Source organism: Apus apus, chromosome 18 (genome assembly GCF_020740795.1).
Source record: "Apus apus isolate bApuApu2 chromosome 18, bApuApu2.pri.cur, whole genome shotgun sequence".
NCBI lineage: Eukaryota > Metazoa > Chordata > Aves > Apodiformes > Apodidae > Apus > Apus apus.
In genome coordinates, this window is record NC_067299.1 from 7,605,603 (window position 1) to 7,619,795 (window position 14,193).

At 41.0% G+C, this 14,193-nt stretch overlaps 1 long non-coding RNA gene across 2 annotated transcripts; it reads right to left on the bottom strand.

Moving 5' to 3' along the window:
* Window positions 1-167: 167 nt before the first annotated feature.
* Window positions 168-13,176, bottom strand: LOC127392174 (uncharacterized). 2 transcript variants are annotated; one of them, XR_007891203.1, is made up of 3 exons: window positions 13,020-13,176; window positions 9,447-9,498; window positions 168-5,069 (listed from the first exon to the last, which is right to left on the bottom strand). It is a non-coding gene; the product is annotated as an uncharacterized LOC127392174 (long non-coding RNA). The 2 variants fall into 2 exon arrangements; XR_007891204.1 differs by lacking the exon at window positions 13,020-13,176 and adding an exon at window positions 11,217-11,376.
* Between the last annotated feature and the right edge of the window lie 1,017 nt (window positions 13,177-14,193).

A 14,193-nucleotide genomic window follows, 5' to 3' on the forward strand; every position in this document is an offset into this window, starting at 1 on the left:
GCAAAAACTGTAACTCCCTTTCTGTGGTCAGTCCCCTTCAATGGATTCACTGTAGTGATACAGGTATGATTGGCTGTAGCAGCTCAAAATACATTACTTTTGCTGTTGCTTTCAGATAGGAGACTTTTCAGTTACTTTCATGCACTGCTTGAAGCACTTCCACACCATTAGGCTCAATAAACCTTGCTGGAGTCTGAAAGCTTTTTCACCCCCAAAATTTGTATATTGTACTTCTCCAGGTATTTTTTTTCTTTGATTATTAAGCTGTTTTTATTTAAAAGAGAGGCATGAGAGATGAAAGATTAGAAGGTGATCTCAGAACAGTAGCAAGGTGTAAAACCAATGGCTACAAGTGACACAACACCCTGAGCTGGGCTTATGCTTTACAAAATTACTGACACGCTGGTTTTCTCAGGTTGGTGCCAGGCATGTGGCATGTGAAAGTTGTGTGCACACACTCATAACCTGCACTGCTCTTTTCTTGGGTGCTTGGTCTACTGACAGAATTTGCTGCCCTGGCATCTTTTCATTGTCTGCTGGCTCCTATTCTGCCATTAAAGCTAAAATCTCTGCTCAGTTCTGAGAGAAAAAGAGAGGGGTTCTGAAAGGAAAGTGAGAGGAAAGACACCAGGAAAGCAAAAGGCAAAATAAGCAGCAAGAGATGAAAAGAAAAGGTTGGAGGCAAATAGTGGGAGGTTGGCATTTCAATGTCTACATTTTATTTATATAACTTTAGAAACAATCAGGCTTTATATGTTTGCAATCAGTGTCATAGGGTGGTCTATTGGAGGCAGTTATTGGAAAATTCACAGTCTAACTAGAGAACAAGTTTTTTACATGCTGCCTTACATTATTTTTTCCTTGTTGCCAGCTGTGTGGTGCTGGAGCCAATTTTTAAAATATACTGCCTTAATAAATTCACTTTTTCCCAACAGCAACATTGCAATAGGCACTGGTAGAGACTGTTGTGAAACCCACCAGATATTTTATTTGGAATGTAAACCAGTCTTTGGGTGATTCCAGGGTTGAAAAGTCAATTAACTTTCCAATTCAATACCTTGCTTCATATAAAATGTTAATAATGAACTTAAACTCAAAAACAAACAAACAAAAGGGTGTAAATTACAGGTATCTAAACAGTGCAACACATTGTTTATTAGAGGAGAAAAATGCTGTTAGACAGAAACAAGGACAGATCCCTAGACTTGACTTGATAGAATATCTAATAAATGTGGAACATCATTCATAAATCTGGCCAAGAGAGTAATTTCTGTGACTGCTGAAGAACAGAGTAAATGCATAGACCCATGCAAAATTAATCCTGACTACTGGAGAAGACACAGAGAAAGTATGTATTTAGAAGTATCAATTATTAATGATTTATGAAACAGGTCAACAGAGACCCCCAGCTAGGGGGTCCAAGAGGTTACAAGAGGTGTACAAGAATGCCAGATGTTAGATGAAGGTCTGAGTCTCTGCCCTTTCCAGTCCGCCTTTCCTGGGCCACCAGAGCACCTGCAGAGCTTTAAACAATGCCACATCCAGGGGCTGCTCAGACAGGGGGTGCAGTCCTGTTTGCTTGAAGTGATGTGGTTAATAAGTGACTGTTCTATGGCTCTGTCCCTATTTCTGCTCGTGAGAGCAAGGAATTGCCCAGGAAACTGGGAACATGGGGTAATCAGCAACAAGTCAGAAGTCAGTTGGCAAGCCACAGGTCTAACTAGGAGTAGGAACAATTTAGGAGCAGAAAGTACCAGCAATTTTTCAGCAAAAGCACTATATTTTACTCTTCCACCCTAAGGACCTTAACTCCATGCTTGGGAGTTTAGAAAGGCTTTTTAGATGACCTTCCCAAAGAATGTAAGGTAAAGAAGCAGTGAAATCTGCCAGTTCCTCCCAACAAATCTAGGTGTCCTCACTCCCTTCAAGTGTACAGTTCATGTCCCCTTCTCATTCTGCCAGCAGCCATGTACCCCCAAGCCCCTGCTTTGTATGAACTGTGCACAAACTGGAAGTCTTCAAGTTCCCTGTCCCTTTCTGTGGTTCCTTGTCCATATTGGAATTCAGTGGCTATTTGCTCCAGTGGCTTTTCTGTGATCACCTGCATTGCCATGGTTTGTGGAACTGAGGCTGGAATCAGGGACATATAACATTTTAAATATTAATTAATTCAAATATATCCAGTCTCCACAATGCAGCCACCAAAGACTCCAGGATACACCAACAGTTCAGTGAGAAAGAAACCTGTTATTTAAACAGGAGATTATTTGATCACTTGAGTACTGGTAATATTGGCATTGAGTATTGATAATACTGACAGACTTACATCACTGTATTTACGATGTACAGAAATTATTCTCCAAGTTGTATTACTGTATAGCTACAAAAAGGTTTAGAGCTGTAGGTGAGCTCTACTCAAGCTCACCCTCATGTCCCACAAAAGTAGTTGGTACATCATTGCTTTGGACAGTTGACCTATCTGGACAAAGAACATGGAAATTTGATAGACAGCAGGTCAGAATCAGAAGAACTCTGCAGGGCTAGAAATGCAGAATGTTCAGACTCCAGGGTCACATATAGAGAGTTAAAGGCTGTGGCCATCTTGCAGCCTGGTGATATAAGACATTTTAAGCTCTTAAATGATAAAATAAGAGTTTGCACAGGTTACCTCTTGCAAGCTGTTTTCTGCACACACAGACCATTATGAAGCCAGTAACTACTTGTGATGATGAAAACAGTTATAGGCACTGCAACCCAGATGTGTGGCTTCCAGGGTAAAAATCATACTTGTTTACAACCAAACTTTGGGTGTAGCACCAAAGCCGAATTAAATACATTTGGACCTTCCAAAAAAATATGCAGTTTTCTTTTCAAGTAATACATTTTGAAGACCAGGCCTTTGGTCTCTGTTGCTCTCAGCAGTATTGTTCTAATGGACACAATAGACATAAGAAACCCCGTGTTCCTATTTCTATTCTTGAACTGCCAAGTGACTCTGAGGAAGTCACGTAGGCCACCACATTTAAGAGTGTCCATCCGTGCTGGGTTTTTGTATGCTCAGTTTAAAATATGTAGGGTGCTGATGTGCAGACACTTTAGGAAGCAACTTCTAGAAGGTATTCAGGACCTCTTAAAATCAGATCTTAAACTACTCAACTTCTCAGCAGGAGTATCTTGCTCTGGAGGTCACTTTGAATATTTCCTCTTACCAGTTCCCCAGAAGTCTCCACTGGTGGAATACTGGAGTGGTGCAGGAAAGATGCCCCTGAAGATCAGTTCACCTTGTGGAGAAGTTGCCTTTTCCAGAGATGCTAGAAAGACTCTGGCAGTCACTCACAGAGCTTCAGTCAGTGCTCCTCATGCACACACAGATGCTATTGCACGTGTGAATAAAAGACACCAGATGCTACTACCCCGAGTAGTCCGGGGGGCTAATTCTTGTGTGTGAAGCAGGTCCTTGCCAGTTCAGGTCTATATATTTGCATTAATCTACCTGAAGTTATTTACTTAGGTCAAGATTCCCTCATGACTGACTGAGATTTATGGAACTAGATACCTTGTAAAGGCACCTCCTTAGAATTTGCTGAGAATTCATCCTCAGAAAATCAGTCCTCTTCACAAACAACAGTGTCTGAAAACCTCTTACCTCATGTTGTCATCACCAGTCTGGTGGAATTGGGCTTGGTGACCCATGCTCAGGAAGTTACACTGAATCAGAAAAGGACCACCTGAGTGGCTGAAGAAGAAACAGTTGTATGAGAAAAGTTTGGGTTTTTTCACTCTAGCAACACAGAAACAGAGGGCACACATTTGTTTCTGTAAATATAACACAAAGAAAGAAAATTGACTGTATTTACCCAGACACAAGATAACAGGGCAACTGTCAGAGCAGGGATGCTGATGCTAAAAGGCTGGGCCATTCTAAGTTACACAAACCTAAATATAAAGCACTTTTTCATCAGCTGTTCCTTTTGCTTATTCTTCCTCTCCCCCCTTGAATTGCAGAAGGAAGCAATTCGACCTTGAATACAAGGTGACCTTATATTTAAGCTCCTTATTTTTTTTCTCCTGAAAGAGACAAAAAGCAGGTGAAACAGAATATTCAGGCTCACATTCTCTTTGTGTATAATCTAAACTAGAAGAAAGCTTTGGCACAATAAGATATGTGAACACACTAGTCATTAATAAATCTAGTCTGGAAATTGAAGAAGGTTTCTAACAAACATAGTGGAAAGAGTCTACATGGTTTCAGGACACTGCTTAATTAGTAGTTCATGACAGTGTTACTGGACTTGATCCTTCTAGGCCCTCTCTTACAAAAACAAGAGGCTTATTTATTTTGTACTCATGCAAGTATTTCTTATTTATGTAGGTATTTTCTACAGAGCTGACAGTGAACCAAAACATCAGCTCAAAACTTCCTTGAACTTTTTGGATTCTGATTCATACTCTCTGGTTGTAGATCAGTTGAAGACATAGGTTGTGTTTATACATACACAGGGGAAGTAAAGCAATTTTGTCAACTCATAACAGAAGAAAGGTAAAGCACATTTTCTCACGTGAGTTTCACTTCAGAGTGCTGTCTGGGGACGGGCACTGGGTTTTGCTTGTATAACTCTCAGACAGGAACCAAACAAAAGGCCATATGTTTTGCTGAGTTCCATTGTCTCTTCCTCCCTTTGTAAGGAAATGAAAGCCTGTTTCTCTACTAGTTCCATGACATCAATCTGAATCCTAGTAACATGTCTCTGAGAATTTGCTCAGAGGGAATAACAGACAAGGGTACACCCTCCATTGCTATGTTACTGTTCCATGAGTTCCAGACAAAAGCATTTATTGTGGTTTGGCAGCAACCACCTATTCCTCAAACCCTGGGACTGCATTGTTCTTAACTTGTCAAAAGTTGATTTAGTACTTACAGGCACAGATCATAGGGTTCATCTTTTTAGGAAGGATCTTCAGGCTTTGTAGACTGCTGGGGTCATCTCTCACAGCCACTAAGACTACTTGGAGGAGTCACCCCAAAACTGACTGTGAAGACCAGGCCCTCAAAGAAGCAAAGATCTGCCCTGCCACGAATATTCCAGGATTTTTATTCTGACCTAGCTTAAATGAAAATACTCCAGAAACTCAGCAACTGCCAGCCCCATAATAATAACTGAATCATTAAATAAAGATATGTCTTAAGGAAAAATATTGTTAAGGCCCCAAAATGGTTTTGCTCTGTTTGGAATTTTAATAATGGTAGGCAGGTTTAACTGGAGCTCCTAATGATACAAAGATCTTGCAATCCTATCTGTAGCTAAGATAACAAGCCTGGGACCTAAACAAAACTATTAAGAGGCCATTCTTCTGCTCAGAATGGTGTATCTTTACTTTTAAAGCAGATCATTAAAAGTAATATCTAAGGAAAACTCCATCTGTTTTCCATTGAGCATACACTTGGCTTTTTTGGCTTTTTTTTTTTCCCCCTAAGATTGCATGAAGCTTTGCAGCACACAGTGCTGACACCTTCACAATGCAACAGGACAAGCCAACCTTTGATGCAGTTCCTTTGTTCAGGGAAGTTAAATATTGGGTATATCTGGATCTATTAATGTAAAGCTGAACTTTTGGACCTTTCATTTCTTTCATATCCAGGAACTGCAAAGATGTACAAACATGGCAGTGATGTAATAAATTTCAGGTCACACTGACCTGCCCAGGTCTGAGTTTGCAGACCATAAAGGTTATTTTACAAAGCATTAGCAATAAAAGCTAAAACTTATCACTCTGTTCTCTATACTCAGCTAAATGGGAATTTCTGTGTCCTGTTAAGACACAGGGTCTATGACACAAATTTGGGCAGTTGTGATCCCTACAGACACTCCTACAGTTCTCTAGAACATGAGCCCAGAGAAGATATACATGCAATTTCCATTACTAAGTAATTAATTTGCCAGTTCCAGAAAAACCTTGTAGTATCAGGTCAACAAACATTTTATGGTAAGTGCTGTTGAAGCCCAGTTTCCAACAAACTTGTGTCTGAAGGATTTACTCAAGTGTAGATTTTCAATTGTCTTAGAAGGGTTTTCCTTCCTTATTTTCTACACAGACATGGCTACTGATAGTAATTAATTTTTTTAGGAATTTCATAACTATGAGACTTCTCTCATTCTCACAGATGTGGCTGAAAATGGTCAATGGCTTAAGAAGGGACAGGTGAGATAAACTGACACACGGGGAGACATATCTTCTTATAGTCAGCATAACAGTCAAAATTAAGTATGAAGGTGGAATAACATGGCAAAGAGATCACTAACAGCACTTGTGTGGTGAGCAGGAATGTGTGTGTACTTCTGTTCTGGTCATATGAGCACATGCTATGTGGCTCTTTGCTGCAGCATTTGCTGAAGTTCATTTAAAAAAAATAAAGAAAGAAAGTTGGGACATTCATTGCCAACCATCTGCAGTTCCTGTCAGACTCTTGAGACTGTGTCTGATTTCCTTGTCTTTTACACCCAGACACCACTGGCCAATATCCACCATCCTGCCAATTAACAAAGACTTGGAAGACTTTGGCACAAGATCCAGGCTGTCTAGCTTCCTTCTATCAGTCCTGAAAGGGGCCAGAAAACAGGTAAGATCCCTTCAATCTTAACCTGCCAGGCATGGGGGAGATTCCTGGGCAGTAGCTGCCTGCCACACACCCCCCTGCAGACCCTGGGGCAGGGTGAGGTTCAGAGGAGGAAAGGGACCAATGTGGAAGATGATGCGTTTAGCCAGATTCCATCCTGGTTATCTTTGGCTGCTGCTATGTTTTCTTGGGGACCAGGAGGAGCATTGTTCAGAAATCACTCACTTCTCAAGAATCCGAAGCAGCCTCTGCACCCAGTGTCCAAGCTGAGCACCAACATCTGGGCCACTTCCCAACACAGACACTGCTTCCAGCTGACAAGCTCTCCCAAAGGAAAAGCTCCACAGCAAGAACAACCACAGTCCCAACATCTGGGTTTAAAATTTCCATTGCCATCTTTCTTGGAACCTTTCAGGGATCCAACTCAGACTCAAGGGCTTAATCTGCCGTTACCAAATATCATGATGAAATCTGATTACTTTGCAACAGAAGATGAATGAGCCCTGATCTCCAGCTCTTGTTCTGTTTCCAGATGATAGCTCCTCTTTAACCATAAACAGATGCCACCTTTTACATTGGCACAAGTGAAGATGAACACATTGAATTTTGTCTCATTTACTACTTGCCTTCTTGTCTCATCTACGTCTTCTGCCTCTTGAATTATTGCCCTCCCTCTTCATGCTTTTAATTTTTTTAATGAATTGCTCATTTACATTAAAAAAGCTAAACTAACCTTGCAGAAGATAAAAGACAGTGAGAGAATTTAAGAGTTGTCTTACTTAACAGGCCTGTTCTCAAGATGTATGCAGAAAATTGGATAGGTGTAATTTTTCTTTACCCTTTGTGACTTAAAATATATCAAGTAGGTTTGAAAGAAACAACCATTATTTTTTGAAGCTTTTTTCTTAAATCCTGTTGATGTTTTGTAATAGCCATTTAGCAATTTCTTAGTCTAGAGGAAGCAAAAGTTACATTTCCAATGTAAAAAATAAGCAGAGAGTTTGAACAGTTAGTAGGGTTATTCACTGTAGAGAAGATGAAAAGGTCAGAGGTGTAAGGCAAGTAAAAAGAATAAAATCAAGATGAGCTTCTATTGTCACTGAGAAGGACATGCAAGAGAAGTCAGCTTTGCTGAAGGTACAGAACCCTGACCAGGCAACTTGAAGAAGCTTAGAGCTTCCCAGGTCAGGCCCCAGGAAACTCCTGTGGAACTACATGAAGTCTTGACTGGGTGTTATCAACATTTGAAAGATCAGCATGGAAGGAACAGGGAAAGATTCCAGGCCTCTTGCTTGGTACAAGCAACCTAAAATAGCTGTGATTTCCTCACTTTTTTCATGGTGTCCTTCATGTTCATTACTCCCTTAGGCCGTGCAACAAATCAGTGAACTGAGACTGCTTTTTCTTTGTTTAGTGGGACATATTATGAGAATGCATAACAGATTTTCTTTAAAGAGCTAAAATATGAGGGGAAAAAGAGAAGGGCTGGCTGTGAAGCCTGACTCCTGCCTCCTTTGCTGGACTTGGCACAGCAGAGCATGTGCACTGTTGAGTTGGGTGATGTAGAAAAGAACTAAGCAACCTACACAACATTTCTGGTACAAGAACAAACATGCATAATGGAAATTAGAAGATTTCCTCCTATCAAAAGAAGAAAATTCTGGAGCAAACATGCAAATAATGTAGGAAACTGGGAGGATAGGAGAGATGACAAGGAGAAAAGAGCATATTTTTGAATAGCACAATCTGTTTATGAAAAAGATTGGGAACTTGGCTCACTGCAGAAGCAGAAGACTCAGCAACCCAAAATGTCATTTTCAATTCTAGGTTTCCTTCCTTCCTTTCCAAACCAGAACTGGTGAAGTCTGATTCTACAGGAAAAACAATCTGTTCCTTCTCTGCACTTGCCTGTGCAAACATGTAAGTTAAAATGCATGTCACCTCTTTCCCATGCTCCAGCAAGGACAATTAAAAAAGAATGGAATCACTTGTGTGGCCTATAACAAGTACTAATTAATGATGTTTTAATTTGTATTCAATGTGGCTAAAAAAAATCCCCTATTTCATACATCTTTACAGATAAAGCATATCTTATATGACTGATCACAAATAGAGAGAAAAGAATCAAGCAGGTAATATATAAGGACAAAATATTAGAAAATTTGGTTCTTACCTTTGTAAGAAAATTAAACTGATGCTCATGTTTGTTTGCATGAGTTGGCCCAAAATAACTCTGGAACTGCTTCATAATCCCCACTGAAATTTGACATACTCAAGATATTTAATTCCTGCAAGTTTGTGAAACTAGATGGCCAAGTAAAGAAGAGAGATTATTCATCCCTCATTGAAGAAACAGACTCAAATGAACTCAATCCTCATTAAACATCAGAGAATCCATGCTGAAGAACAATCCAAGATTTAAATCCATAGGAAAATAAGATTTCACTGTTTGCAGAACTACTTGTATTGAATGAGATCACAGAGACATAACATTAATATGACAGAATCTAATCACCACTCAGCAAACATTTTGGAAACAAGTCAGCAACCACATCTGCTTCAACAGAACCAGAGCCTCATGTGACAGGAAGCTCATTAGAGACCCTGTCTCTTGTTATTTTGTTTTTGCTTATAACTTCCCAGCATGAATATTCAATATTGCAAAATAAACCAGTTTCCTTCGCAGACTGTCCAGAATGGAGAAAGAAATTGGGCCAGACATTCCAGATCCTGAAGAAATTGGTGCCTGTGGAGCTATGGATTTCTACCAGTAAAACATCTGGCACAGAATAACATTAAACATGAATAACTTGCTTCTCTTTCCTCTTACCAACAGTGTGAGGCCAGAATAACTCCACTGAAGTTTGCCTGATGTATCAAGCCTGAAAACAAGACAAAAGAGAAGCAAATCAGCCCTTTAAACATAGCAAGATATCTTAAAGAAATAGAACTCAAAATATCTTGTTTCCTCAACAGCATAAAATGTTACATTGTGAGGCTTTTTTCATGGTTACTAGATGTGAAACTGTTGTTTTGCAATATTTTGAAAGCACCGTAGGAATTCCCATTTGATTCCCTTTCATAGCTTTGCTCATAGCTGCAGGAGCCAGAGTCTCTGCACAGGTAAATCTGGGTGATTCACACCACCACTCATCTGAAAACCTGCCCAGGAGAGGAGCCAAGTGTCCTAAGTCCCAGGAAGGGTAACAGGAGCTCAGTGTGCTCGTCCTTTCTTAGCTGAAATGCTTCCTAATGTGAAATGAGTTAATCTCAAACACCTCTAAATCAGGTGGTCCATATGGATCAGCCCTTGATTGGCCTCTGCTGTCTCAGTTATGGATGAGAGCAACATGTGAGCCTGCCCTTCCTCACTGTGCCCAGCAGGAGCATGTGTTTTGGAACTCTGGGGCTGTGGATCTCTGAGGTACGGGCACTTCCATCCATTGCATGGCACCAATCACAGAACATGACAACAGCTCCCATTTCCCCTTCTCACTCTTCAACTCTGCAGGAGTTTTCCTGGCATATAAAGCAAGACTGGCAGTGGGATCTGCCAGTGATGAGCAGTGGGACACCATTCACTTTCCCCTGGCAGGAAGGTCTTGCATGGATGCATCCATGTTGAGTCCCTATAGGAGGCAGAGAGGTTTCCCACAGCCAAAAACTGCCCAATAGGGTTTTACTCTGCAGACACATCAGACAACATCTTCCATGAGCCTCTGGATGACCAGTCTTTCTTCTTTATCCATCACCTTGAGGACAGATAAAAGAACTTTCAGGGAGCTCTTAAGTCAGTGTTACCACAGATGCCAAAGTGATTTTTAATACTCTTTCTGCTCAACTAATTGCCAAGCCCCAACAAAGGGACTTTAATGGGTTGCACCAGGCAATAAACCATTGGCTCTAGAAACAGGGAAGCAAGAGAGGGAATGTAAAGCTGGAACAAAGCACAGACCTAGAGCAGGTCCAAATACTTGCAGAAACTGATTTACGCAAAGATTTCATACCAGATGTTCTATTCAGACAACTTTAACAGAGCTCCACAGAACATTAAAAGCTTCTCATGTTTTCACTATTCAAACTCCATCTGGGCACTTCTGCCACAGGGCACAAACAAAACACTGCTTAATATTAATCAAAGAAGTGAGTTCTGCTCTGCAAGTTCAATATAAAATAAGTAAGAGCAAACACATGCTAAATTGTCCCTGGAAACACTGAATACAGCAGAGGATTACAGCATTTCTAAATTATGCCAGCCTGAAATCTGATTTTAGGGAGGATATATTAGTGATATTTTACTACAAACATTGTGCCAAACTGGAGCACTCTGCATCTTTGATTAACAAATATCCTGTTCACATTTTACCAAACATTCCTGCTTCCTTGTTTATCTAGAGTTTCAATAGATTGTTGCACAACTATTAGTCCATAGAAAAGTTCCATGCTTTTCCTTGGACACCTAAATTGACATCACTTCTTTGTAGATAATATTAATTTTTGCCTGTGCCCATTTTTAACCTTGTGCATTCCTTATTTTCCTATTAGTACCTTCTCTCTAGCTCACCAAAAGCCCCTAGTCATATGTAACAAGAATTACTACCTCTTACACAGTTCCATGCAGAATCTTTTTCCAAATCCAGGACCAGCTACATTTGTCAGGCAATATGAGGCTGTTGAGTCTGGGCAGTGGCAGCTGAAGTCACTTCTCCCTTATTTTCTCAGCTGCCAGTGCAACTTCCTAGCCTCTCTTTGCTGACTCCACTGTGCAAAGGGGAAGGATCACAGGATTAAAGACCTGGCCCAACTTTCTCTCTCTGCCATAGCTTCTTCCCTTCACGGATTTAATTTGCATACTTGTCTTGACCATCCCCATCTATTGCCTCCTCTGCTTCCCCCTGCTTGTCTTTTGCTCCCTCAATCATCAAAATAGCTGCAACTCAGAATACAGCTCTCCTTTAAAGTACATGATTGTCCAGGTTGTCTCACGTATTCCTGAAACGTTGACAACTTTGCCGGACTTCTCTTAGAAGTTCCTTCTATAACTGACCGTAGCCTCTTTTTATTTAGCTCACCATGCACCTCCAGAGGTGTAGCTTGAAGCTGAGCAGTGCAGAGCTGCTTTTTTACCAATGACATCGAGGTGTTGTGTATTTACTCCGACTAGACACTGGATGGTGCTCTTTGCACTTTCATGCCAGCAAAAGCACTTCCAAAGCGAGCAAACTCCCCGTTCTCAAGAGAGCCCTAAATTTCCCCAGGGTCAGATACAGTTACATGTCTAAGCCTCTGAATCCTATGGGAAGAGCATGTTTTGACTACACAGAATGTAGCTGAAGCTGCAGTGGGAGAGGCTCAGTTAGGTAAGGACAAATGCCAACTGATATGTGACTGCCTATTACACACAAACCCACCAAGTAGTGGCTTTCACGTTCTGCCTCAAATATTTTATTTGCTAATTAGTTCCTTATCAATTTTCCCCATAGCAACAAGAGAGATGGAAGTGGCATAAAGTGGGCTGAATGACATGATGCCTGCATGTCAGTGTAACTCGGATTGTGCACGGAGGAAATGATCTGAAGGAGGTTAACAACGTAACGTGAAACCTCCAGTGGTCTCAGAGGAGAAGGGAGCTCCTTGGTGCTGCATGAAAGGTGAGACAGTAAGGAAAGCATCTCTCAGCAGCCAACATTTTTGATAGAATCAAACTGATCCTATAGAAAATTAGTTTATTTGATCTTTTACCCGGTAAGAAAAACTCATTTCACTACAGATGTTTGTCTTCAGCTATTTTTCAAAAATGGTCAGAAGCATTTAGGTCTTTTTAAAGATGTAATGAATAAGCAGAGGAAAGAAATACACTTTATGGCAAAAAAGCTACAGGGAGACAGGAGATACATGTTCAGTTTTTTCCCCACTATTCTGACTTTTGTGTTTCCCCAGGCAAATCAGGCTATCTCTTTGGGTCTTAGCTTCCCAGCCTGTAAATCTGAGGTAATCCCTTTTCTTCTGGCTCTACTAAAAGGTTCTTTCCACAGTGAAAGGTGCCATGGAGGTACAAATATATTTTTTGTGTCAACATCTAAGGGACATAGCTATGGAAAAGGCAAAAAATACAAAAAGTAAAATAAAAAGACAAAGAGAGAGACAACTGTAACACCTTGGAGAAATCAGGGAATAAAAGCATTCATAAGTAAGGGGTGAAATTTATGAGAAAGAATTGGACTAGCTGGGTCTACCCACTGACCTAAGATAGGCTGAACCTTGTATTAACAAGTATTCAGCTTGGTCCAGACCTGGACATAGAGGCATAGGAAAGAGCCCCAAAACAGGCTCAGGAATCACTAAGGAGTCCCACCTGTAGGAAGACCTTGATAGACACTTTTGGAGTTTCCAGCAAACCTACCTGGATTAAATTGTTCAGAAGGATGGGCTTGTTCAGCTGCAGGATTTACAAAGATTTGGTCATCCTCTGAAATCCTTTGGCATTTCTTCAGCTGCCTGATCCATTGTTTACAACAAAACTCTGCCCAGTCTTCTTGGGAATCATGTTCTTCTAAATATCTCCAACTATAATTCTGAAAGGAACATACTGAGGGTTAACAGGAGTTTGATTATTAAAATGAGCACTGCTGTTGAAATCCTAACACAGAAATCTTTTGGCTACAACATTTAATAGGACATACACAGGACAATTAATTTTACAGTACTTGCAACACTCCCTCCTTCTCTTGGCAAGTGGGCATTGCAAGTATTAGAAGTTATGGGATATCTGATCTGCTTATGCCTCAGAGGAAGAAAATGGAATAAATGGCCCAATCCTGCAGGTCCAACCTGATTTGCCTCATTGATGTTAGTGAACTGATCTTCTCAAGATGAGGAAGTTGAATGCATGAGATGTTACTGCTAACATGGTCTGTTGTTACTATATGCAATACCTGCATGCAAAACAGCCTCAAAAAAGAGAACCCCCTGTTGTTATTTTAGGTTTTTTAAAGTATAGTCTCATGAACAGAGAGTTCTCTCCATGTTTCCATTACTCTTGTTGTCTCTACTGCCGGGTCATATTGGGCTTTGTTGGGTGAGGTCTTCAGGGTGTGGTGACTGACATGGGCCTTGCTGGTGCCTGCTCTCCTTCATTATAGGATCCTGCTAAACTAACAGAGCTGGCAAGAGGGCCTGTGTGTGTCCACACTTCAACTACTGCAACACTGCCTCTCTACTTAAATCACTGACGAAGGCAGGTTTGGGCTAAGGCTAAACACTCACAGGGCTGAGCACCATCCTGCACTCTACTCCCTCCACCTCACTACAGAGAGAATCTTAGGGGTTGGAAGGGACCTGGAAAGATCATCCAGTCCAACCCTCCTGCCAGAGCAGGGGCACCCAGAGCACATCACACAAGAACATGTCCAGGCAGGTTTTAAATGTCTCCAGTGAAGGAGACTCCACAGCCTCTCTGGGCAGCCTGTCCCAGGGCTCTGTCACCCTCACAGGAAAGAAGTTCTTCCTCATATTCACATGGAACCTCCTCTGCTCCAGTTTGTACCCACTGCCCCTTGCCCTGTCACTGGACATCA